The sequence below is a fragment of the Pongo abelii genome, chromosome 10 (assembly GCF_028885655.2).
Source record: "Pongo abelii isolate AG06213 chromosome 10, NHGRI_mPonAbe1-v2.0_pri, whole genome shotgun sequence".
Taxonomy (NCBI): Eukaryota; Metazoa; Chordata; class Mammalia; order Primates; family Hominidae; genus Pongo; species Pongo abelii.
The window spans coordinates 62,936,086-62,962,870 of NC_071995.2; the positions used below are offsets into that span (position 1 = coordinate 62,936,086).

Below are 26,785 nucleotides of genomic sequence, written 5' to 3' on the forward strand. Positions count from 1 at the left end.
TTTAAAAAATATGATTTTCTGTGTTTTTTGAAAATATGTACAAATGACTCTGAGTTTTTTTTTGTTTTTGTTTTTTAATGACTAAGAAAATAAAAAGTAGTTCTTCCTACAAAATCTTTGGAGAGCTCTGCTGTCCAGAGTGAGTTCCTAGCCCAACTCCTGCCTTCTGAGAGCTTAGCTGGGAGAGGAACATAAGTCATCCTCAAGCCTGTGTTCAGAACAGGAACAGGACAGGGAAGAGGAGGATGAATGGGAATCCGACTTAACAATAAGGTTTGAACCAGAGGGAATGTGGAGACCCAGAGCAACCTTGGTTTGGTGCGATCCATTTCTTCCTGCCTGCAAGTATTCAACTTGTTTCAGATCCAGTTTCTGTCTCAGCATATGCCCTGCACACTCTGCTTGTTCTCTATGCCCTCTCTTCACTCCTTAAGTCATGGCACTGGAAACAAAGGAAGCAAGAGAGGCTTTCAGACTAAAGCTGTGTGCTCATCTCTCGTTCTCACCCTTCCACATTGAGGGTCAGGGCAGAAGCCTGTCTGCACTCTGTTCCTGCACCCCCACACCCACAGAACAGCCCCTGCATGATGCCTCTCATCTTTCTTGAGAGACCACTGTGGGGCTATTCTGCGTCTATCCCCACATAGCTCATCGTTTCACTTGTTTGTGCACATGTACGCACATGTATGAAAGTGCTCCTGAAAACATTTATTGGAACACATGCTTAGGCATAGCCTTCATTTATTCTGCCAGTTAAATTTCCCCCCTGCTTTGTGTAATTGCTGCACTTGGGGACAAGTGTGCTGGCTAAGGGAACAGTAAGTGCAAAGGCCCGGAGTCAAGAACAGGTTTGATTCTTGCCCTCCAGTTGTTCCCATTGTAGTGAAAGAGACAGATCAGTAAACAGGTAAATGCAATGCTGTATGATGGACATTTATCACTTAGCATTTATAAGTAACATTGACATTTAAAAATGTATGTTATTTATCATCTTGATCCCCGATAGAAAATAAGCTCCATGAGGGCAAAGGTTTTTGCATTTTTTTTTTGTTCATTCAGTGTCTCTAGAACCTCAAAGAGCTACAGGCACATAGTAGATACTCAATGTTGTTTGAATGGAAGAAAAAACCCCACATTTATCCCTCTGCTCCCATTTTCCTTCCCCAGAGGCAACCGGTGTTATTAGGCCCTGGGAGGAGTGTACTATTTCAACAGACCACCGTGCTCTCCACCAGACTTTGACTTTGGGACTGCAGGTGAGTCTCTGAGTATCCCACAGTTTGGGGGATTCTACTTGCTAGGAGGTGTAGGGTGCCGTCCACCAGCTGTAATTGGCTCTGGTCCTCTGAGTCTCATAAGGACCTGGGTGCCCTTTTTGACTGTGGTGCAAAGGAGGAATCAGGGACTGGCTAAGCTCTCGAGACTGAATTCAGGCTTTGGTGGAGACTTGGCATTTAGGAAAATACACGCCTGCTGCCACGTATCGTGAGGCCCTCTCCTTCAGCTCATCGCCTAAGCTTGATAGGCATGGGACCTGGCAGGAGATAGTCTCCGTATGTGAATGTGTAAAACCTGAGCTACATGGAGCACTCAGTGCCACAAATGTTAGGAGCCTTTGCTTTTGGAGTGGACTTGATGTATGACCCTTGAGCAGGACCCTGATGAAAGACCAAATTGCAGGGTCAGGGACCTGGTTTCCATCTCAGAAGAGATGTCTTTTTCAGAAATACTCAAGTATCCACAGAGTATCTGAGGAGTCGAATTGAATTTTCCGTTATTCCCTTTATAGATGAATAAGGCCTGAATTTTATACTTGGAGCAACTTACAATTTAAAATTTACAAGTATTAAGGAAATGAATTAATAATTACTAAACACCCATTATCCTTGATGGATTAATTATAAACTGTGGTCCAAAAAGTTTAAAAGTGCCCAAGACCACACAGTTATTAAGACCTCAAAGAGCTACAGACACATAGTAGTTGCTCAATGTTGTTTGAATGGATGAAAAAACCCCCACATTTATTTATCCCTCTGCTCCCATTTTCCCTCCCCAGAGGCAACCAGTGTTGTTAGGCCCTGGGAGGAGTGTGTTATTTAAACAGACCACCATGCTTTCCACCAAGCTTTGACTTTGAGACTGCAGATGAGTCTCTGAGTATCCCACAATTTGGGAGATTCTACTTGCCAGGAGGTGTAAGCCACTTAATTAGTTTTAGAAACTTGGATGCCTCCAAGTTTCCATTTATGTTTCATTTTGTTTCTGTAAATCCACTTGGTCAAATTACTACATTTTTGGATTCTGAGTATCTTCCATAAAGCCTAACACATCATAGGCTCAACAAATCTTTGTTAATAAACAGAAGAGGCTGGGCACAGTGGCTCACACCTGTAATTGCAGCACTTTGGGAGGCTGAGGTGGGCAGATCACCTGAGGTCAGGAGTTCAAGACCAGCCTGGCCAACATGGCGAAATCCCGTCTCTACTAAAAAAATACAAAAATTAGCCAGGCATGGTGGTGTGCATCTGTATTCCCAGCAACTTGGGAGGCTGAGGCAGGAGAATTGCTTGAACCTGGGAGACAGAGGTTGCAGTGTGTCAAGATTGTGCCGCTGCACTCCAACCCGGATGACAGAGTGAGGCTCCATCTCAAAAAATAGACAAAAATAAAAATAGAGGAAAAAAATCTTCATTAGTCACAAAGACTTTTTTTCTTAAATTTCCAACTTTTAAGTTCAGGAGTACATGTATAGGATGTGCAGGTTTGTTACATAGGTAAACGTGTGTCATGGTGGTTTGCTGCACAGATCATCTCATCAGGTAGGTATTTAAGCCCAACATCCACTAGCTGTTCTTCCTGATCCTCTCCCTTCTCCCACCCCATGTCCTCCGACAGACCCCAGTGTGTGTTGTTCTCCCCATGTGTCCATGTGTTCTCATCATTTAGCTCCCACTTATAAGTGAGAACATGTGGTATTTGGTCTTCTGTTCCTGTGTTAGTTTGCTAAGGATAATGGCTTCTAGCTCCATCCATGTCCCTGCAAAGGACATGATCTCGTTCCTTTTTATGGCTAGATAGTATTCCATGGTGTATATGTACCACATATTCTTTATCCAGTCTATCATTGATGGGCATTTAGGTTGAGACCATGTCTTTGCTATTGTGAATAGTGCTGCAATGAACATATGTGTGCATGTGACTTTATAATAGAACGATTTCTATTCCTTTAGGTATATACCCAGTAATGAGATTGCTGGGTTGGATGTTTTTGTCTCTAGGTCTTTTAGGAATAGCCACACTGTCTTCCACAATTGTTAAACTAATTTACACTCCCACCAACAGTGTAAAAGTGTTCCTTTTCCTCCACAACCTTGCCAGCATCTGTTGTCTTTTGACTTCTTGATAATAGCCATTCTGGGCCAGGAGCAGTGGTCACACCTGTAATCCCAGCATTTTGGGAGGCTGAGATGAGCAGATCACATGAGGTCAGGGGTTGGAGACCAGCCTGGCCAGCATGAAAAACCCTGTCTCTACTAAAAATACAAAAATCAGCTGAGCGTGGTAGTGCACGTCTGTAATCCCAGCTACTTGGGATGCTGAGGCACGAGAATTGCTTGAATCTGGGAGGTGGAGGTTGCAGTGAGCCAAGATCATGCCGCTGAACTCCAGCCTGGGCAACAAAGCAAGACTCTGCCTCAATAATAATAATAATAATAGTAATAGCCATTCTGACTGGAGTGACATGGTATGTCATTGTGGTTTTGATTTGCATTTTTCTAATGATCAGTAATGTTGAACTCTTATGTTTTTCGGCCTCGTGTATGTTTTTTGAGAAGTGTCTGTTCATGTCCTTTGCTCACTTTTTAATGGTTTTTTTTCTTGTAAATTTGTTTAAGTTCTTTATAGATGCTGGATATTAGACCTCTGTCAGATGCATAGATTACAAAATTTTTCTCCCATTCTATAGGATGTCTATTTACCCTGTCGATATAAGCTCTTTAGTTTAATAGATCCCATTTGTCGATTTTTGCTTTTGTTGCAATTGCTTTTGGCATCCTTGTCATGAAATCTTTGCCTGTGCCTATGTCCTGAATGGTATTGCCTAGATTTTCTTCTAGGGTTTTTATAGTTTTGGGTTTTACATTTAAGTCTTTAATCCATCTTGAGTTAATTTTTGTATATGGTATAAGGAAGGTCTCTAGTTTCAGTTTTCTGCATATGGCTAGCCAGCTCTCCCAGCACCATTTACTAAATAGGAGGTCCTTTCCCCTTTGCTTGTTTTTGTCAGGTTTGTTGAAGATCCGATGGTTGAAGGTGTGCACTCTTATTTCTGAGTTTTTTTTTTTGACAGAGTTTCGCTCTGTAGCCCAGGCTGGAGTACAGTGGCATGATCTCGGCTCACTGCAACCTCTGCCCACCGGGTTCAGATGATTCTCCTGCCTCAGCCTCCTGAGTAGCTGGGATTATAGGCACCTGCCACCATGCCTGGCTAATTTTTGTATTTTTACTAGAGACCGTATTTTACAATGTTAGCCAGGCTGGTCTCAAACTCCTGACCTCAAGTGATCTGCCCATCTCGGCCTCCCAAAGTGCTGCGATTATAGGCGTGAGCCACTGCAGCCCCTATTTCTGTTTTTCACTCTGTTCTATTGGTCTGTATGTCTGTTCTTGTATGAGTACCATGCTGTTTTGTATCCTTGTAGTATAGTTTGAAGTTGGGTCGCATGATGCCTCCAGCTTTATTATTTTTGCTTAGGATTGTCTTCACTACTCAGGCTCCTTGTTGGTTCCATATGAATTTTAAAATAGTTTTTCCTAATTCTGTGAAGAATGTCAATGGTAGTTTAATGGGAATAGCATTGAATCTATACATTACTTTGGGGAGTATGGACATTTTCACAACATTGATTCTTCCTCTCCATGAGGATGGAATGTTTCTCCATTTGTGTGTGTCCTCTCTGATTTCTCTGAGTACTGGTTTGTAGTGCTTGAAGAGGTCCTTCACTTCCCTTGTTAGCTGTATTCCTAGGTATTTTATTCTTTTTGTAGCAATTGTGAATGGGAGTTCACTCATGATTTGGCTCTCTGCTTGCTTATTGTTGGTATATAGGAATGCTAGTGATTTTTGCACACTGATTTTGTATCCTGAGATTTCGCTGAAGTTACTCATCAGATTAAGAAACTTTTGGGCTGAGACAATGGGGTTTTCTAGATATAGGATCATGTCATCAACAAACAGGTTTAGTTTGAGTTCCTCTATTCCTATTTGGATGCCCTTTATTTCTTTATCTTGCCGGATTGCTCTGGCCAGAACTTCCAATACTATGTTGAATAGGAGTGGTGAGGGTATCCTTGTCTTATGCCAGATTTCAAGGGGAATGCTTCCAGCTTTTTCCCATTCAGTATGATATTAACTGTGGGTTTGTCATGTATGGCTCTTAATATTTTGAGGTACAGGTATGTTCCTTCAATACTTTGTTTATTGAGAATTTTTAACATGAATGGATGTTGAATTTTATTGAAAGCTTTTTCTGCATCTATTGAGATAATCATGTGGTTTTTGTCTTTAGTTCTGTTTATGTGATGAATCACATTTATTGATTTGCATATGTTGAACCAACCTTGTATCCTGGGGATGAAGTCAACTTGATTGTGGTGGGTAAGCTTTTTGATGTGCTGCTGGAATTGTTTTGCCAGTATTTTATTGATGATTTTTGCATTGATATTCATCAAGGATATTGGCCTGAAGTTTTGGTTTTTTGTTGTATCTCTGCCAGATTTTGGTATCAGGATGACGCTGGCTTCATAGAATGAGTTAAGGAAGAGTCTCTGCTTTTCAATTTTTTGGAATAGTTTCAGCAGAAATGGTACCAGCTCTTCCTTGTACCTCTGGTGGAATTCAGCTGTGAATCTGTGCGGTCCTGGGCTTTTTTTTTGGTTGGTAGGCTATTTATTACTGCCAAAATTTCAGAACTCATTATTGGTCTATTCAGTGATTCAATTTCTTCCCAGTTCAGTCTTGGGAGGGTGTATGTGTCCAAGAATGTGTCAGTTTCTTCTAGGTTTTCTAGTTTATCTGCATAGAGGTGTTTCTAGTATTCTCTGATAGTTGTTTGTATTTCTGTGGGGTCAGTGGTGATATCCCCCTTATCATTTCTGATTGTATTTATTTGATTCTTCTCTCTTTTCTTCTTTATTAGTCTAGCTAGCAGTCTATCTATTTTATTAATTTTTTCAAAAAACAAGCTCCTGGATTTGTTGATTTATTTGAATGGTTTTTCGCGTCTCTATCTCCTTCAGTTCAGCTCTGATCTTGGTTATTTCTTGTCTTCTGCTAGCTTTGGGGTTTGTTTGCTCTTGGTTCTCTAGTTCTTTTAATTGTGATGTTAGTGTGTCGATTTTAGATCTTTCTAGGTGTTGGATGTGGGCATTTAGTGTTATAAATTTCCCTCTTAACACTGCTCTAGCTGCGTCCCACAGATTCTGGTATGCTGTCTGTTTGTTCTCATTCGTTTCAAAGAACTTCTTGACTTCTGCCTTAATTTCATTATTTACCCAGGAGTCATTCAGGAGCAGGTTGTTCAATTTCCACGTAGTTGTGTGGTTTTGAGTGAATTTCTTAATCTTGAGTTCTAATTTGATTGTGCTGTCTGGGACTATTATGATTTCATTTCTTTTGCATTTGCTGAGGAGTGTTTTACTTCTGACTACGTGATCAATTATAGAGTAAGTGCCATGTGGAGATGAGAAGAATGTATATTCTGTTGTTTTGAGGTGCAGAGTTCTGTAGATATCTATCAGGTCCACTTGATCCAGAGCTGAGTTTAGGTCCCAAATATCTTTGTTAATTTTCTGTCTTAATGATCTGTCTAATATTGGCAGTGGGGTGTTAAAGTCTTCCACTATTATTGTGTGGGAGTCTAAGTAAGTCTCTTTGTAGGTCTCTAAGAACTTGCTTTATGAATCTGGGTGCTCCTGTATTGGGTGCATATATATTTAGGATAGTTAGCTCTTCTTGTTGAATTGAACCCTTTACCATTATGTGATGCCTTTCTTTGTCTTTTTTTCATCTTTGTTGGTTTAAACCTGTTTTGTCAGACACCAAGATTACAACCCTTGCTTTTTTCTGTTTTCCATTTGCTTGGTAAATTTTCCTCCATCCCTTTATTTTGAGCCTGTGTATGTCTTTGCACATGTGATGGGTCTCTTAAAGACAGCATATCAATGGGTCTTGACTATCCAGCTTGCTATTCCATGCTTTTTAACTGGGGCATTTAGCCCATTTACATTTAAGTTTAGTATCATTGTGTGAATTTGATCCTGTCATCATGCTGCTAGCTGGTTATTTTTCAGAGTTATTTATGTAGTTGCTTCATAGCATCACTGGTCTGTGCACTTCAGTGTGTTTTCTGTTAATTCAGCCATCTCAGCCTCAGCCCAGTTTAGTGTCTTTGCTGGCAAGGTGTTGCAGTCATTTGGAAGAAAAGAGGCACTCTGGCTTTTTGAGTCTTCAGTGTTTTTGTGTTGATTCTTTCTCATCTTTGTTGGCTTATCTACCTTCGATCTTTGAGGTTACTGACCTTTGAATGAGGGTTTTGTGGGGTCTTTTTTGTTGATGTTGTTGTTGTTGTTTTCTGTTTGTTTTTCTTTTTTAACAGGCCACTCTACTGCAGGGCTGCTGCAGTTTGCTGGGGGTCTGCTCCAGACCCTAGTTGCCTTGGATTTCCCCATACCTGGAGGTTTCACCAGTGAAGGCTGCAGAACAGCAAAGATGGCAGCCAGCTCCTTCCTCTGGAAGCTCTTTCCCAGGGGGGTACTGACCTGTTGCTGGCCTGAATGCACCTGTAGGAGGTGTCCTGGAGACCCCTGTTGGGAGGTCTCACCCAGTTAGGAGGATATAGGATCAGGGACCCACTTAAAGAATCAGTATTGCTGCTTTTTGGTAGAGCAGGTGTTCTGTATTGGAGGTGGATCCTTCCTTATCCAGACCATTTGTATTCTCCAAAGCCAGCAGGCTGGAATGGCTGAGTTGACCAAACTGCAGAGATGGTGGCTGCCCCTCTCCCTGGAGCTCCATCCCAGGGAGAGATCAGAATTCTTCCCATAGACCCTGGCTGGAGTGGCTGAAGCCCCTGCAGGGAGGTCCCACCCGGTGAGGAGGACTGGATTGAGGCCGCACTTAAAGAAGCAGTCTGGCCATGATCTGGCAAAGTGGCTGTGGTATGTTGTGGGGGACCCTTCTTTCTCTGGACCATTTGTATTCTCCAGAGCCAGCAGGCTGGAATGGCTAAGTCTACTGAACTGCAGAGATGGTTGCCACCTGTCCCCCTGGTTACTTGGACCTGTCTCAGGCAGATTCCAGGCTGTTGCTGTTGGCTGGCTGGAATTCCAAGCCAGTGGGTCTTAACTTGTGAGGTGCTGTGGAAGTGGTGCCTGCAGAATGATGCTGCTTGGCTCCCTGGATTCAGCCCCCCTTCCTAGGGATATGTATGGATGGATTTCCCACCTTGCTGGGTATCCTGGGGCCAGAGTATGTAAAACTCATGGGTCTCTGTATGTGCCTGAGCAGATGCTCTGCCGAGACTCCACACAGTTCTGTGTGTACCTGAGCAGATGCTCTGCCAAGACTCCACACTGCTCTGTGTATTGGACCCAAGGCCCTGGTGGTGTGGGCTCATGGAAGGATCTCCTTATCTGTAGGTTACAAAGACCCATGAGAGAGTGTGGTTTCCCAGGGGGGGTTGCACAATCACTCACTGCTTCCCTTGCCTGGGGGTGAGGGTTTCTTTGGCTCCATGCCACCCTCAGGTAGGCCATTGCCTGCCCTCCTGACTTTTCTTCATTCTCCATGGGTCAAGTTGTTTGCTGAGTAGGTCCCAATGTGAGAACCTGGATATCGGAGTTGAAGGTGCTGGATTTACTCACTCCCTTTCATTCCTTTCTGTGAGTAAAGATTTATATTAGTGTCCATTTTATTTTCCTGTTGGATGCTGTTGCTTTGAATTTGCCTAGATCTCATGAAACCATGAGTCTATAAAGGTTATCCTTCCAATCTGTCATAGCTTTATTTAATTTAGTAGTTCTCAACTCTGACCACATGTTAGAATCCCCTGGGGAGCTTTAAAAAGAGCAGTATCTAGATCTCATCTCTAAAAATTCTGAATTTCATATGGAACCAAAAAAGAGCCTGAATAGCCAAAGCAATCCTAGGCAAAAAGAACAAATCTGGAGGTATCACATTATCAGACTTCAAGCATACTATCAAGCAATAGTTAACAAAACAGCATGGTACTGGTATAAAAGTAGACACATAGACCAGTGGAACAGAATAGAGAACCCAGAAATAAGGCCAAATACTTACAACCAACTGATCTTCAACAAAACATACAGAAACATAAATTTGGGAGAGGACACCCAATTTAATAAATGGTGCTGGGAAAACTCAATAGTCATATGCAGAAGAATAAAACTTTGGGTTCCTATCTCTTACCTTATACAAAAAATCAACTCAAGATGGATCAAAGACTTAGATGTAAGACCTGAAACCATAAAAATTCTAGAAGATAACCTAGGAAGAACTCTCCTGGACATTGGCCTAAGCAAAGAATTCATGACTAAAGTCCTATAAGCAAATGCAACTAAAACGAAAATAATAAATGAGACCTAATTAAACTAAAAAGCTTCTGCACAGTAAAACAAACAATCTTCAGAGTAAACAGACAATCAACAGAATGGGAGAAAATATTTGCAAACTATTCATCCAACAAAGGACTAATATCCAGAATCTACAAGGAACTCAAACAAATCAGCAAGAAAAGAAAATAATCCCAACAAAAAGTGGGCAAATGACATGAATAGACATTTCTTAGATAAATACATACAAAAGGGCCAACAAACATATGAAAAAGTGCTTAACATCACTAATCATCAGAGAAATGCAAATTAAAACTACAGTGAGATACTACCTTACCCCTGCAAGAATGGCCATTATTAGAAGGTCAAAAAACAATAGATGTTGGCATGGGGGTGATGAAAGAGGAACATTTATACACTGCTGGTGGGAATGTAAATTAGTACAGCATTTATGGAAAACATTTTGTTATGGGATAAATATTTTTGTCTCCCCAAAATTGTTATTTTGAAGCCCTAAACCTCAGTGAGGCTGAATTTGGAGGTAGAGACTTTAAGGAAGAAATTAAGGTTAAATAAAGTCATAAGGGTGGGTCCTGATCACATAGGATTATTGTGCTTTTAAGAAGAGACACCCCCAGCACTTTGGAGGCCAAGGTGGGAGGATCACGAGGTCAGGAGATCAAGACCATCCTGGCTAACACGGTGAAACCCTGTCTCTACTAAAAATACAAAAAAAATTAGCCAGGAGCGGTGATGGGCGCCTGTAGTCCCAGCTACTCGGGAGGCTGGGGCAGGAGAATGGCGTGAACCCAGGAGGCAGAGCTTGCAGTGAGCTGAGATCACGCCACTGCACTCCAGCCTGGGTGACAGAGTGAGACTCTGTCTCAAAAAAAAAGACATTAGACAGTTTGTTCTCTCTCTGTGCACACATACCAAGGAAAGGCCATGTGAGGACACAGTGAGAAGGTGGCTGTCTGCAGGCCAAGAAGAAAGCCCCCACCAGAAACCAGATCAGTCAGAACCTTGATCTTGGACTTCTAGCCTCCAGAACTTTGAGGAAATAAATTCGTGTTTAAGCCACTAAGTGTGTGATGTTTTGTATGGCAGCCCTAGTAGATTGATACATCTTTGGAAGAAGATAGGTGACTGTAAAGATATAAGAATGGTGATTTTCAGCTGGGCGCAGTGGCTCACACCCATAATCCCAGCACTTTGGGAGGCTGAGGCAGGAGGATTGCTTGAGCTCAGGCGTTTGAGACCAGCCTGGGCAATATGGCGAAATCCTGTCTCTACAAAAAAGAGAAAAGCTAGCCAGCCATGATGGCATGCACCTGTAGTCCCAGCTACTCGGTGGGCTGAAGTGGGAGGATCGCTGGAGCCCAGGAGGTTGAGGCTGTGTGATCTGTGATTGCACCATTGCACTCTAGCTTGGGCATCAAAGTGAGACCTCATCTCTTTTTTTTTTAAAAAAGTGATTTTCATGTAAAAATTGCCAGTCTCTAACACTATGCCGAAGGCTTTTATTGAAGTTCATTATCAGAATCTTAATTGGATAAAAATTTAAACCAGTATGAAATTTATATAAAAACATTTTTCTATATAAAAAGCAGATTCGTGTCATGTACAAGTTAACCTATTTAAATGTGGTTAGAATATTGCAGAAAGATAATGACTCTGCAGAGCCATGGAGGGCTGTGGATGGAATTGCTCCACATGGTAGAATAGATACATGTTAGGTAGACAAAAGGACATTTAGAATTATTAAATTAAAATAAAATAGTAGTTTTTGTTCATGCTTGAAGTAATATTACCTACAAAAATATATTATATTCCTTTTACTGTCCAGCACACATTTGATTTTCCATTTCTAAATTTTTTTTTAATGTTTGGGAAACACTTCAAAATAATGGTTAAGAACTCAGGCTTTGTGGGGGTTTCTGCTTTGGGGGAGGATGGATAAGAACACAAAAGACCTTCTTTCTCATAGAAACAGAAAAAAAACCCCAAAAACAAAAATCTAAAAATAAAAGTATTTTCTATGGGGCTAGCCAGGGGTGGTATTCAGACAAGGAAGCCTTGATTAACTGAATTCCAGAGAGAAAGAGCCCTTTATAAGTGAGCAGAGAGCCAAGGCAGCTTTAAGCCTGGGGCAGCTTCCTGGTCTGGTTATGGGTAGGTAGGTCTGATAGAGAAACTTGACAGGGTGAAGGGGAAATAAGGTGGGCTTTGGACCAAGTTAGACTGTCAAGATAAATTAAGAGTCTGGAAAAAGCCCCCAAAGCCAGACCAGATTATTGGGTTCAGCATTTCTTCCCTAAACCCTCCCCAACCATGAATTTTGCTAAGAAAGTTACAGTGGAGGAAGGGCTGGTAAGAAGAGAGAAATTGCTTAGTCATATGCATTCCTGTGGTGTTTGAATTTCAGGTCTTTTCCTGGAGATGAATCCAAAGATGAACCAAAAATATATGAGACTGTAACCAAGCTTCTCCCAGTTCAGCTACTGAAAACATAAAAGGGCTATGACTTAGGAAGTTGAGAGCTGGGCTAATCACATGTAATTTCAATTTAATTAAAACTGAAACCCAGACCCAGATCTACTCGACTCTAAAAGAAATATGAATGATCATTCCTCACCCCAATTACCAGATAGAGAAAAAGATGGCACTCTCTGGGGGGAAATAATTAAAACAAATCTAAATGTTATACTTCAGCCACTACTGTTCTTTTATACACAATATCTGGAATATAATAAAAAATTATGAAAATGCTAAGAAACAAGAAAATAGGATCTATAACCAAAAGAAAAGGTAGTCAATAGAAACAGACCCATAGAATCCACAGTTATTGAAATGAATAGACAGGACCTTAAAACAGCTATTGCATATATATTTTTAAAAGTTGTGGGGAAATGGATATAATGGGTGCAAAGATTGGGTATTTCAGAAGGGAAATGACAAATTCTTAAAAAGAACAAAATAGAAATTCTAGAACTGAAAAATAGAATGTCTGAATCAAACAATTATTAGATGGGCTTAACATAGGTTGAATACTGTAGAAGTAAGGATTTTGAAGTGAACTTAAAGACAGAAAACTGATGTGTCTGTATTAGTCAGATAAAATACTTTCAAGCAAGAGGTATTACCAAATAAAAGGACATTTTATAAAGATAGAAGGGAAAGTCATCAAGAAGAAAATAGTTCTAAATGTGTATGAAGTTCAAAATATATCAAGCAAAAATGGATAGAAATAGGTCACATTGGCTCACGCCTGTAATCCCAGCACTTTGGGAGGCCGAGGCAGGCAGATCATCTCAGGTCAGAAATTCAAGACCAGCCTGGCTAACATGGCGAAACGCTATCTCTACTAAAAATACAAAAATTAGCTGGGCATGGTGGTGGGCGCCTGTAATCCCAGCTACTTGGGGGGCTCAGGCGGGAGAATCGCTTTAACCTGGGAGGTGGAGGTTGCAGTGTGCCGAGATCACATCATTGCACAGCAGCCTGGGCAACAAGAGTGAAATTCCATCTTGAAAAAAAAAAAAAAGGATAGAAATAAAGAAGTAGAAAAACCCAGAATTATATTTGGAGATCTTAATATATTTTTCTCTCAGTAATTGATAGTGTAAATAGACAACAATTTAGAAAGAATATAGAAAATCTGAATCACCCTATCAATCATCTTAATTCAATTGACATTTATAGAACCCTACCCCAAACAACTGCAGAATACTTATTCTTTTCTTTTTTGTTTGTTTGTTTTTATTTTTTTAATTAATTAATTAATTAATTAATTATTATTATACTTTAGGTTTTAGGGTACATGTGTGCAATATGCAGGTTAGTTACATATGTATACATGTGCCATGCTGGTGCGCTGCACCCACTAACTCGTCATCTAGCATTAGGTATATCTCCCAATGCTATCTCTCCCCCCTCCCCCCACTCCACAACAGTCCCCAGAGTGTGATGTTCCCCTTCCTGTGTCCATGTGTTCTCATTGTTCAATTCCCACCTATGAGTGAGAATATGTGGTGTTTGGTTTTTTGTTCTTGTGATAGTTTACTGAGAATGATGATTTCCAATTTCATCCATGTCCCTACAAAGGACGTGAACTCATCATTTTTTATGGCTGCATAATATTCCATGGTGTATATGTGCCACATTTTCTTAATCCAGTCTATCATTGTTGGACATTTGGGTTGGTTCCAAGTCTTTGCTATTGTGAATAATGCCACAATAAACATACGTGTGCATGTGTCTTTATAGCAGCATGATTTATAGTCCTTTGGGTATATACCCAGTAATGGGATGGCTGGGTCAAATGGTATTTCTAGTTCTAGATCCCTGAGGAATCGCCACACTGACTTCCACAATGGTTGAACTAGTTTACAGTCCCACCAACAGTGTAAAAGTGTTCCTATTTCTCCACATCCTCTCCAGCACCTGTTGTTTCCTGACTTTTTAATGATTGCCATTCTAACTGGTGTGAGATGGTATCTCATTGTGGTTTTGATTTGCATTTCTCTGATGGCCAGTGATGGTGAGCATTTTTTCATGTGTTTTTTGGCTGCATAAATGTCTTCTTTTGAGAAGTGTCTGTTCATGTCCTTTGCCCACTTTTTGATGGGGTTGTTTTTTTCTCGTAAATTTGTTTGAGTTCATTGTAGATTCTGGATATTAGCTGTTTATCAGATGAGTAGGTTGCAAAAATTTTCTCCCATTTTGTAGGTTGCCTGTTCACTCTGATGGTAGTTTCTTTTGCTGTGCAGAAGCTCTTTAGTTTAATTAGATCCCATTTGTCAATTTTGGCTTCTGTTGCCATTGCTTTTGGTGTTTTAGACATGAAGTCCTTACCCATGCCTATGTCCTGAATGGTAATGCCTAGGTTTTCTTCTATGGTTTTTATGGTTTTAGGTCTAACATTTAAGTCTTTAATCCATCTTGAATTAATTTTTGTATAAGGTGTAAGGAAGGGATCCAGTTTCAGCTTTCTACATATGGCTAGCCAGTTTTCCCAGCACCATTTATTAAATAGGGAATCCTTTCCCCATTGCTTGTTTTTCTCAGGTTTGTCAAAGATCAGATGGTTGTAGATATGTGGCGTTATTTCTGATGGCTCTGTTCTGTTCCATTAATCTATATCTCTGTTTGGTACCAGTACCATGCTATTTTGGTTACTGTAGCCTTGTAGTATAGTTTGAAGTCAGGTAGTGTGATGCCTCCAGCTTTGTTCTTTTGGCTTAGGATTGACTTGGCGATGCGGGCTCTTTTTTGGTTCCATATGAACTTTAAAGTAGTTTTTTCCAATTCTGTGAAGAAAGTCATTGGTAGCTTGATGGGGATGGCATTGAATCTATAAATTACCTTGGGCAGTATGGCCATTTTCACGATATTGATTCTTCCTACCCATGAGCATGGAATGTTCTTCCATTTGTTTGTATCCTCTTTTATTTCCTTGAGCAGTGGTTTGTAGTTCTCCTTGAAGAGGTCCTTCACATCCCTTGTAAGTTGTATTCCTAGGTATTTTATTCTCTTTGAAGCAATTGTGAATGGGAGTTCACTCATGATTTGGCTCTCTGTTTGTCTGTTGTTGGTGTATAAGAATGCTTGTGATTTTTGTACATTGATTTTGTATCCTGAGACTTTGCTGAAGTTGCTTATCAGCTTAAGGAGATTTTGGGCTGAGACAATGGGGTTTTCTAGATATACAATCATGTCGTCTGCAAACAAGGACAATTTGACTTCCTCTTTTCCTAATTGAATACCCTTGATTTCCTTCTCCTGCCTAATTGCCCTGGCCAGAACTTCCAACACTATGTTGAATAGGAGTGGTGAGAGAGGGCATCCCTGTCTTGTGCCAGTTTTCAAAGGGAATGCTTCCAGTTTTTGCCCATTCAGTATGATATTGGCTGTCGGTTTGTCATAGATAGCTCTTATTATTTTGAGATACGTCCCATCAATACCTAATTGATTGAGAGTTTTTAGCATGAAGGGTTGTTGAATTTTGTCAAAGGCCTTTTCTGCATCTATTGAGATAATCATGTGGTTTTTGTCATTGGTTCTGTTTATATGCTGGATTACATTTATTGATTTGCGTATGTTGAACCAGCCTTGCATCCCAGGGATGAAGCCCACTTGATCATGGTGGATAAGCTTTTTGATGTGCTGCTGGATTCGGTTTGCCAATATTTTATTGAGGATTTTTGCATCAATGTTCATCAAGGATATTGGTCTAAAATTCTCTTTTTTGGTTGTGTCTCTGCCAGGCTTTGGTATCAGGATGATGCTGGCCTCATACAATGAGTTAGGGAGGATTCCCTCTTTTTCTATTGATTGGAATAGTTTCAGAAGGAATGGTACCAGCTCCTCCTTGTACCTCTGGTAGAATTCGGCTGTGAATCCATCTGATCCTGGACTCTTTGGTTGGTAAGCTATTGATTATTGCCACAATTTCAGCTCCTGTTATTGGTCTATTCAGAGATTGAACTTCTTCCTGGTTTAGTCTTGGGAGAGTGTATGTGTTGAGGAATTTATCCATTTCTTCTAGATTTTCTAGTTTATTTGCGTAGAGGTGTTTGTAGTGTTCTCTGATGGTAGTTTGTATTTCTGTGGGATCGGTGGTGATATCCCCTTTATCATTTTTTATTGCATCTATTTGATTCTTCTCTTTTTTTCTTTATTAATCTTGCTAGTGGTCTATCAATTTTGTTGATCCTTTCAAAAAACCAGCTCCTGGATTCATTAATTTTTTGAAGGGTTTTTTGTGTCTCTATTTCCTTCAGTTCTGCTCTGATTTTAGTTATTTCTTGCCTTCTGCTAGCTTTTGAATGTGTTTGCTCTTGCTTTTCTAGTTCTTTTAATTGTGATGTTAGGGTGTCAATTTTGGATCTTTCCTGCTTTCTCTTGTGGGCATTTAGTGCTATAAATTTCCCTCTACACACTGCTTTGAATGCATCCCAGAGATTCTGGTATGTTGTGTCTTGGTTCTCGTTGGTTTCAAAGAACATCTTTATTTCTGCCTTCATTTGGTTATGTACCCAGTAGTCATTCAGGAGCAGGTTGTTCAGTTTCCACGTGGTTGAGTGGTTTTGAGTGAGATTCTTAATCCTGAGTTCTAGCTTGATTGCACTGTGATCTGAGAGATAGTTTGTTATAATTTCTGTTCTTTTACATTTATTGAGGAGAGCTTTACTTCCAAGTATGTGGTCAATTTTGGAATAGGTGTGGTGTGGTGCTGAAAAAAATGTATATTCTGTTGATTTGGGGTGGAGAGTACTGTAGATGTCTATTAGATCCACTTGGTGCAGAGCTGAGTTCAATTCCTGGGTATCCTTGTTGACTTTCTGTCTCGTTGATCTGTCTAATGTTGACAGTGGGGTGTTAAAGTCTCCCATTATTAATGTGTGGGAGTCTAAGTCTCTTTGTAGGTCACTCAGGACTTGCTTTATGAATCTGGGTGCTCCTGTATTGGGTGCATATATATTTAGGATAGTTAGCTCTTCTTATTGAATTGATCTCTTTACCATTATGTAATGGCCTTCTTTGTCTCTTTTGATCTTTGTTGGTTTAAAGTCTGTTTTATCAGAGACTAGGATTGCAACCCCTGCCTTTTTTTGTTTTCCATTTGCTTGGTAGATCTTCCTCCATCCTTTTATTTTGAGCCTATGTGTGTCTCTGCACATGAGATGGGTTTCCTGAATACAGCACACTGATGGGTCTTGACTGTCCAGTTTGCCAGTCTGTGTCTTTTAATTGGAGCATTTAGTCCATTTACATTTAAAGTTAATATTGTTATGTGTGAATTTGATCCTGTCATTATGATGTTAGCTGGTTATTTTGCTCATTAGTTGATGCAGTCTCTTCCTAGTCTCGATGGTCTTTATATTTTGGCATGATTTTGCAGCAGCTGGTACCGGTTGTGCCTTTCCATGTTTAGCGCTTCCTTCAGGAGCTCTTTTAGGGCAGGCCTGGTGGTGACAAAATCTCTCAGCGTTTGCTTGTCTGTAACGTATTTTATTTCTCCTTCACTTATGAAGCTTAGTTTGGCTGGATATGAAATTCTGGGTTGAAAATTCTTTTCTTTAAGAATGTTGAATATTGGCCCCCACTCTCTTCTGGCTTGTAGAGTTTCTGCCGAAAGATCCGCTGTTAGTCTGATGGGCTTCCCTTTGAGGGTAACCCGACCTTTCTCTCTGGCTGCCCTTAACATTTTTTCCTTCATTTCAACTTTGGTGAATCTGACAATTATGTGTCTTGGAGTTGCTCTTCTCGAGGAGTATCTTTGTGGCATTCTCTGTATTCCCTGAATCTGAATGTTGGCCTGCCTTGCTAGATTGGGGAAGTTCTCCTGGATAATATCCTGCAGAGTGTTTTCCAACTTGGTTCCATTCTCCCTGTCACTTTCAGGTACACCAATCAGACGTAGATTTGGTCTTTTCACATAGTCCCATATTTCTTGGAGGCTTTGCTCATTTCTTTTTATTCTTTTTTCTCTAAACTTCCCTTCTCGCATCATTTCGTTCATTTCATCTTCCATCGCTGATACTCTTTCTTCCATTTGATTGCATCGGCTCCTGAGGCTTCTGCATTCTTCACGTAGTTCTCAAGCCTTGGTTTTCAGCTCCATCAGCTCCTTTAAGTACTTCTCTGTATTGGTTATTCTAGTTATACATTCTTCTAAATTTTTTTCAAAGTTTTCAACTTCTTTGCCTTTGGTTTGAATATCCTCCTGTAGCTCGGAGTAATTTGATCGTCTGAAGCCTTCTTCTCTCAGCTCGTCAAAGTCATTCTCTGTCCAGCTTTGTTCCGTTGCTGGTGAGGAACTGCATTCCTTTGGAGGAGGAGAGGCGCTCTGCTTTTTAGAGTTTCCAGTTTTTCTGCTCAGTTTTTTCCCCATCTTTGTGGTTTTATCTACTTTTGGTCTTTGATGATGGTGATATACAGATGGGTTTTTGGTGTGGATGTCCTTTCTGTTTGTTAGTTTTCCTTCTAACAGACAGGACTCTCGGCTGCAGGTCTGTTGGAGTTTGCTAGAGGTCCACTCCAGACCCTGTTTGCCTGGGTACCAGCAGCGGTGGCTGCAGAACAGCGGATTTTCGTGAACCGCGAATGCTGCTATCTGATTGTTCCTCTCGAAGTTTTGTCTCAGAGGAGTACCCGGCCATGTGAGATGTCAGTCTGCCCCTAGAGGGTGGTCCCTCCCAGTTAGGCTGCTCGGGGGTCAGGGGTCAGGGACCCACTTGAGGAGGCAGTCTGCCCGTTCTCGGATCTCCAGCTGCGTGCTGGGAGAACCACTGCTCTCTTCAAAGCTGTCAGACAGGGACATTTAAGTCTGCAGAGGTTACTGCTGTCTTTTTGTTTGTCTGTGCCCTGCCCCCAGAGGTGGAGCCTACAGAGGCAGGCAGGCCTCCTTGAGCTGTGGTGGGCTCCACCCAGTTCGAGCTTCCCAGCTGCTTTGTTTACCTAAGCAAGCCTGGGCAATGGCGGGTGCCCCTCCCCCAGCCTCGCTGCAGTCTTGCAGTTTGATCTCAGACTGCTGTGCTAGCAATCAGCGAGACTCCGTGGGCGTAGGACCCTCTGAGCCAGGTGCGGGATATAATCTCCTGGTGCTCCATTTTTTAAGCCCATCGGAGAAGCGCAGTATTTGGGTGGGAGTGACCCGATTTTCCAGGTGCCATCTGTCACCCCTTTCTTTGACTAGGAAAGGGAACTGCCTGACCCCTTGCACTTCCTGAGTGAGGCAATGCCTCGCCCTTCTTTGGCTCGCGCACCGTGCGCGCACCCACTGACCTGCGCCCAGTGTCTGGCACTCCCTAGTGAGATGAGCCCAGTACCTCAGATGGAAATGCAGAAATCACCCATCTTCTGCGTCACTCACGCTGGGAACTGTAGACCGGAGCTGTTCCTATTCGGCCATCTTGGCTCCTCCCCTACTTATTCTTTTCAAATGCACTTAGAACATTTACCAAGATAGAACACGTGCGGAACCATGAAAAGAAGTCTCAATAGAGTTCAAAATACAGAATTTACACAGAGTATGTTCTTGGAACACAATAGAAAACAATAACATAAAGATATCTAGAAAAATCCCCAAATATTTGTACATTTAACAACACATTTCAAAGAAGGAATCACAAGGAAAAAGAGAAAATATTTTGAACTCAATTATAGTTAAAATACAACATGTCAGAATTTGCAAGATGTAGTAAGGCAGTGCTTAAAGGGAGATTTATAGCTTTAAATGCTTGTATTAGGATAAAAAATGGCTTAAAATCAATACTCTCATCTTCCACCTTAAGGACCTACTAAAAGAAAAGGCAAATTAAACACAAAATAAGTAGAAGGAAATAAATAATAAAGAGCAGAAATTCAATGAAATAGAAAAATGAAGAGAGCAAACAAAGCCAAAAGTTGGTTAATCAGAAAAATAAATTTGTTTAAAAATTATGATTATGAAAAAAGAGAGAAAACATAAAATCTCAACATCAAAAGTGAAAAAGGCAAGATGTAGTGGCTCACGTCTGTCATCCCAGATATGAGCTTTGGGAGGTCAAGGTGGGCAGATCAACTGAGGTCAGGAGTTTGAGACCAGCCTGGCAACATGGTGAAACTCTGTCTCTATTAAAAATACAAAAATTAGTCCAGCCACTGTGGCTCACGCCTGTAATCCTAGCATTTTGGGAGACCTAGGATGGCAGATTGCCTGAGCTCAGGAGTTAGAGACCAGCCTGGGCAACATGGTGACCCCGTCTCTACTAAAAATACAAAAAATTAGCCGGGCATGGTGGCAGGCACCTGTAATCCCAGCTACACAGGAGGCTGAGGCAGGAGAATCGCTTGAACCCATGAGGTGGAAGCTGCAGTGAGCCAAGATAGCACCACTGCACTCCAGCCTGGGCAACAGAGTGAGACTCCATCTCAAACGAAAACAAAAACAAACAAACAAAAAAAGTGAAAGAGAGGAATTGCTAGAGATGCTATAGACATTAGAGCAAGAAAAGGGAATATTGCCATCAGTGTTACACCAATAAATTCAATGACTTTGAACAAACTCCTTGAGAAACACAAATGAACAAATCTGACAAGAAATAGAAAGTTTGAATAGCCTTGTATCTGTTGAGGAAATTATATTAGAAATTGTAAAACCCTCCCACAAAAAAAATTACAGGGTCAAATGGCTTCCCTGGTGAATTCTCACATTTAAGGAAGAAATAATGCCAACATTACACAAATTTATAAGCATTAGAAATTGTTATTATTATCAATATTGTTTTCATAAGTCTCCTCCCTCAGTTATCAGCTTCCATCTTAAAGCAGCAGAACTTTTCATAGTCTTCTAGAAAAACTCTGAATTCAATGGAAGATGACCTTGTAAATCCTATCCTACCTTTCCTATCTGTGTTCCTTTGAATTAGAATGATACGTGGTGTTTACAAAACACCCTATATTGCTGTTGCCTCTGACTAATCTTTTCTAATTTTTTTACACAAAATCACTTTGTTCCTCTGGGACTTGAGAAGAAGGGCTGCCAAGCCATGTCAAGGTGTCATCAAAAGCTTTTCAGGGTCTTATTACACCTGGTTTTCTGGTAATTTTTAAATAACAACTAACACTCTGTTTACTTCTTTCCTTAGTATTCTTGTATAAGCCCTTTCTGGAGCTGACAAAGAATTGTTCAGATTATGTGTTTCCTGCTTTAATTTGATTTTATATAATAGGCTCACATTAAAATTTGTATAGTAAATGGAAAATCTGTGAGCAATCACAATAATGGCTGGAATAACCTTTCCTTTTTTCCTGTCCTTCCTCAGAAATACTAAGAGCTGGTTAGACTATATCCTTCTGAAACATTCTTTATCACTGTTGTTTGATGTAGTTCCAGCCACATCTAACACAGGAGGCATCCAAACTTCTTTGAGTTGAAATGACTGAGGATGCACTTTTCAGAGACCCCAGGAAACTGGCAGTGTTGACTGAAGAATACTCACAGCAAGAATGAGTGGCTAAGCATTTATAACCAAGTCAGTGATGAGGCACCTACTGCTCTGGATACCTCTACCATGGTTTCTTTACTCTCTCCCCAGCAGCATAAATCTGAATGTTTTAGACCTCAAGATGTCTGGCCTCAGTAAAAAATAGTTTTCTGATGGACTGTGATATTCTAGTCTTTAGAGTAAAGACTAAGCTGCTATAACTGAGAAACTCTGAAATACAATAGCTTTTTATTAGTCTGTTCTCATGCTGCTACTAAAGACATACCTGAGACTGGGTGATTTATAAATGAAAGAGGTTTAATGGACTCACAATTCAGCATAGTTAGGAGGCCTCACAATCATGACAAAAGGCAAAAGAAGAGCAAAGTCATGTCTTACACGGCAGCAGGCAAGAGAGGGCTTGTGCAGGGGAACTCCCATTTATAACACCATCATGTCTTGTGAGACATATTCACTACCACAAGAACAATATGGGGGTAATCGCCCCCATGATTCAATTATCTCCACCTGGCCCCACCCTTGACAGGTGGGAATTATTACAATTCAAGGTGAGATTTGGGTGGGGACACAGCCAAACCATATCAGCTTTAATAAGATAAAAGTTTATTTTTCTCTATCTGGTTGTGGAAGCCCTTTGTATAAAGTTAAAAGCTTTATTTAAGTTCGTTTTTTTTTCATATTTTTGAGTAAACATACATTGAGTATCTATTCTGTTCCAGGTGAAATGCTGGGGACTGGGCACAATCAAATTAATAAGGGTTCCTGTCCTCAAGAAGCTCAGGATCACATTTCGTGTGGGTGTGCATGCATGCATGTTTCTGGGGGACAGGTGTTACAAATAAATAGCCTTTAAGTGTGATAATATTATATTGTTTACTGAGTGCAGATTTTAATGTCACCACACACACACACACACACACAAAAATGGTAACTAATGTATGTGTCAGTTAATGTAACTGGTAATCAGTACACTATGTATATCAAACCATGATGTTGTACAACTTGAATAATATATAATTTTTATTCATCAATGAAATATTTTAAAATAAAAAAGAGAATAAAGGTGTAGTGGAGGTAGAAGGAAATGAAGGCCAAGTAAGGAATTAAAGATAGATCTTCAAAGAGATCGCAAAGAGATTAAAGTATTATTTTTATTATAATACATGTAATAATAAGTCATCTGTTCCTGAGAAGTATGTTTTCATCCTGTTTTGGCTTGAAAGCAGGTATCAACAATTCTTTGCAGTCATCTTAAAGAATATTTCCTACTATCCAGACAATAAGGCCAGGTGCGGTGGCTCACACCTATGAGCACTTTGGGAGGCTGAGGTGGGTGGATCACGAGGTCAGGAGTTTGAGACCAGCCTGACCAATATGGTGAAGCCCTGTTTCTACTAAAAATACAAAAATTAGCCAGGCGTGGTGGCGTGTGCCTGTAATCCCAGCTACTCAGGAGGCTGAGGCAGGAGAATTGCTTGAATTTGAAAGGCAGAGGTTGCAGTGAGCCGAGATTGTGCCATGTACTCCAGCCTGGGCGACAGAGTGAGACTCTGTCTCAAAAAAAACTACTATAGCCAGCAATATTCATTTTACTGAATATTTTGTAAGGGATGAGGGCAATTAGCATTGCATGGCTCATTCCACTATTATTCCTCTTTTTCAGCTCTCCAATCCTGAAGTCAAAATGGAATGCATCTCTGCTCTTCCTCTGGGCATCATCTAATTTTTTTGTTCTTGTTTTCCTTGTACTGGAATCTACAACACCCTCTGCTACCCCCTCAACCAGCCTTTCTTCTGCAGAGCAACTTAGTTCTAATTAGCAACTACAAACCTATTCACCTAGATCCAAGAGTTCAGCAGTGTCTTTTAAGTATGTAACAGGCAATTCTTTTACATTTTATTGAGATGACTACTTTAAAAAAATTGGTTGCTACCCAGAACTGTTTAGAACATTGCTTGCTTTAGGTAAGTGAGTGAAGCAAGATGTGATAACATAGGGCTGGGGGACTAGAGTTGGGCAGTGTGGTAGCACATGATTTTGTTACTTGAGATTGCCTGTAATTGTAAATGTCAGTGACCAGAGTGATATGAGACTCACAGGGGCTCTTGAAGTTCTGCTTCTTCCCTATTCCTTAATGCAATACAATATTTAGGTTCATCTTTTCAATTTTCCTGGAAAAATTAAATACTGTGCCATAATATAAAAATAAGTAATTTGAAAGTAAAGGAAGGGCATGAATGGAGAGGAGGCAGGAAAACATTCTAGGTTGGAAAAAATGGCAGAAGTAATAATGTTGGGACATTGGAGTGATGGTGGAGGTGGGAATAGAATCTAGGATCTCTTCATCCCATGCTATGCATCTATGTTCACAAAATTAGTATGGCCAAATATTAAATCAGCTCATTTCTGGTTGGGAAAAGTAGGGTGAATGTGCCTTTCTAGCTGTCCTTGAGATGTAAATCTCCTGTAACATAGCTTCCCTAGTGGTCACCTCAAAGGCTTTGTTCTCTCCAGGATAGATGCTACAGAATGGGACAGTACTTGGTGTGTGTGTGTGTGTATCTCAATTTTTTTTTAAACATGACAAATTGAACTAGGGGCAAGAGAAGGACGGACAGAGGAGCCTATGATGGGGTGGTGAATACTAAATATTTTCCAGGTGTAAGGAGCAGAGGAGGAAAAGGGAGACTGGGTAACCCTTTTTCAGACCATCATTTAGTCCATTTTATGTTGCAAACCTACTCCAGCTTTCTTAAACAGTGGGGTTTTCATTACAACATAGTTAAGAGAGTAGGCTTAGGAGTAAGATTGCTTGATCCTGAGTAAGTTACTGAATCTTGATGTCTCAGTTTCTTCATTCCAGTTAAGTAAATATATTTAAATTAAATTATATTAGTTAGTAAATGTAAAGCACACAGAAAAGTGTTTGGCTTCTAGTGAGCTTTCAATAAGTGTTAACTATTATTTGTTATTATTATTTTAGCAAAACCAACCTCCAAAACCTATGGAGTCAGTTTACAGAAAGCCACCAGGAGAAGGGAAATAAGAAGATTCTTTACTTTGCTGTCATCTGATACACTTAGCATTTTAAATGACTATATGTACAATATTAACCATGCCTTTCCACAAAACTATGTGTGTGCATATGAATTACAGGGCTTTCATTTGAAACTGAACTATCTGTGTTTGTAGTTACTTTAGTCATACAACAAACCTACAAAATATTTAAGCATAAATTATCATGATGACTAAATACAGAAAAGCTGCGGTTACCAAAACCTGCACCCAAATGGACTGCACAGGATGGGTAATTGGATGGTGGTGTAAAGAATGCTCATGAGGCCTAGGCTGCTGCTAATTAGATCTTCTATGCTATTTAAATGTTCTCCAAGCTTCAGGGAGTGCCCTGAAGGCAGTTGGACATTAGCCTTGTGGTTTTTGAGGGTAACCTACAGTTTGTCAGCACAGGGGTGGAGGTGAGCACCATGGGACTTTTCCCAGGCTGCTGGTTAACATGCTGTGGTTTCAATCCTTTAAGCCAATAAATGGAGGAGAGAGAAAGAAGGCAGACTGAAATTAGAGGAAAAGAGCGAAAGAAAGGGAAAGTAGAAGTAAGAATAATATTCATGAAATGTCTTCTTTGGGCCAGATATTTTTTTAGGAACTTTCACATATTGTGCTTACATCAACTCTGTGGGAAATGTATGATTATACTATCCTCATTTGTAACAGACATTGTTGGGTGCCTATATAACATATAACAGCTATTTTTCATTTTTTTTCTTGCTGATAGTGCTTTTTTTTTCTTTTTTTTTTTTTTTTTAGTGTTTACTTCCCAAATAGAACTTATGTCTCCATGTCTCCATCCTTCAGCAATAGGGGTAATTCTGAAAGGTCATTGTTTTGCAATTGCCCTTGGAAGGAATTTCTTGGACATAACAACAGATAAGATTCTAGCCAATGAAAGGTGATGAGAAGGTTGCTGAGAAGTTTCTGAGAAAGGTTTCTTTATTCTTTAACAAATACCCTGGAAAGAGACAGGCCTTCTGCTGCTGTTCATGGTCGTACCTGCACAGGATGCCTGAAAAGGAGTAACCTTGGGGTCAGAAGAGGAGCCAGCGTGAGGACAAAGCAGATACACTGAAGTATCACCTATCATTAAATTTTTGTGCAAGAGTATAAACATTCTCATTGTTTAATCTTTCCGTGGGAGACGCTTTACTATGTGTAGCAAAGTCATTCTAACTGACATACCATTTTCCATTTTATGAGAAAACTGATGTACAGAAAGGTTAAGAAACTTGCCTGCATTTGCATGCATAATGAGGAATGGAGAGAACAGGTTGTGCCTTCTAATATACAGGCAAGATATGTCTCTTTTAAACAGCACATACAGACACACTCCAAAATGACAATTTCCATCATTTTTTAAAAATTAAATGAGACAAAGACTCTAAAACTATTTAAATAACATGTACATTACTGTCAAGATTTATTTTTATTTTTTTCAGCTCTATTGAGATATAGTTGACAAATAAAATGGTATGAATTTAAGGTGTACCATGTGATGATTTGATGTATGTATGTATTGTGAGAAGACCAAAATAAAGTCAGTTAACATATCTATTACTTCACCTTGTTATCATTTTTTTGTGGTGAGAACATTTAATATCTGCTGTCTTAGCAAATATCAAATATACAACACAGTATTGTTAATTATAGTCTGTGTTCCCTTTGACCAATGTCTCCCTATTTCCCTGACTTCCTAGCCCCTGCTAATCACCATTATATTTTGTTTCTATAAGTTTGACTTTTTTGGGTTCCGCATATATGTGAGATTATACAGCATTTGTCTTTCTCTGTTTGACTTTTTTTAAAATTTTTTTATTTGTTGGATTTTTTTATTATACTTTAAGTTCTAGGGTACATGTGCACAACGTGCAGGTTTGTTACGTGGGTATACATGTGCCATGTTGGTTTGCTGCACCCATCAATTCGTCATTTACATTAGGTATTTCTCCTAATGCTATCCCTCCCCCATTCCCCCTCCCCTGGACAGGCCCTGGTGTGTGACATTTCCAGCCCTGTGTCCATGTGTTTTCATTGTTCAACTCTCACCTATGAGTGAGAACATGTGGTGTTTGGGTTTCTGTCCTTG

The 26,785-nt window shown here is 40.2% G+C and overlaps 2 long non-coding RNA genes across 3 annotated transcripts in view; one reads left to right on the top strand and one right to left on the bottom strand.

The window, feature by feature from the left end:
- Positions 1-26,785, bottom strand: part of LOC129049142 (uncharacterized) — a 66,679-nt gene that overhangs the window by 22,448 nt on the left and 17,446 nt on the right. The window lies entirely within an intron of this gene.
- Positions 956-26,256, top strand: LOC100939768 (uncharacterized). Its single transcript, XR_008511970.2, has 2 exons — positions 956-1,256; positions 23,290-26,256. It is a non-coding gene; the product is annotated as an uncharacterized LOC100939768 (long non-coding RNA).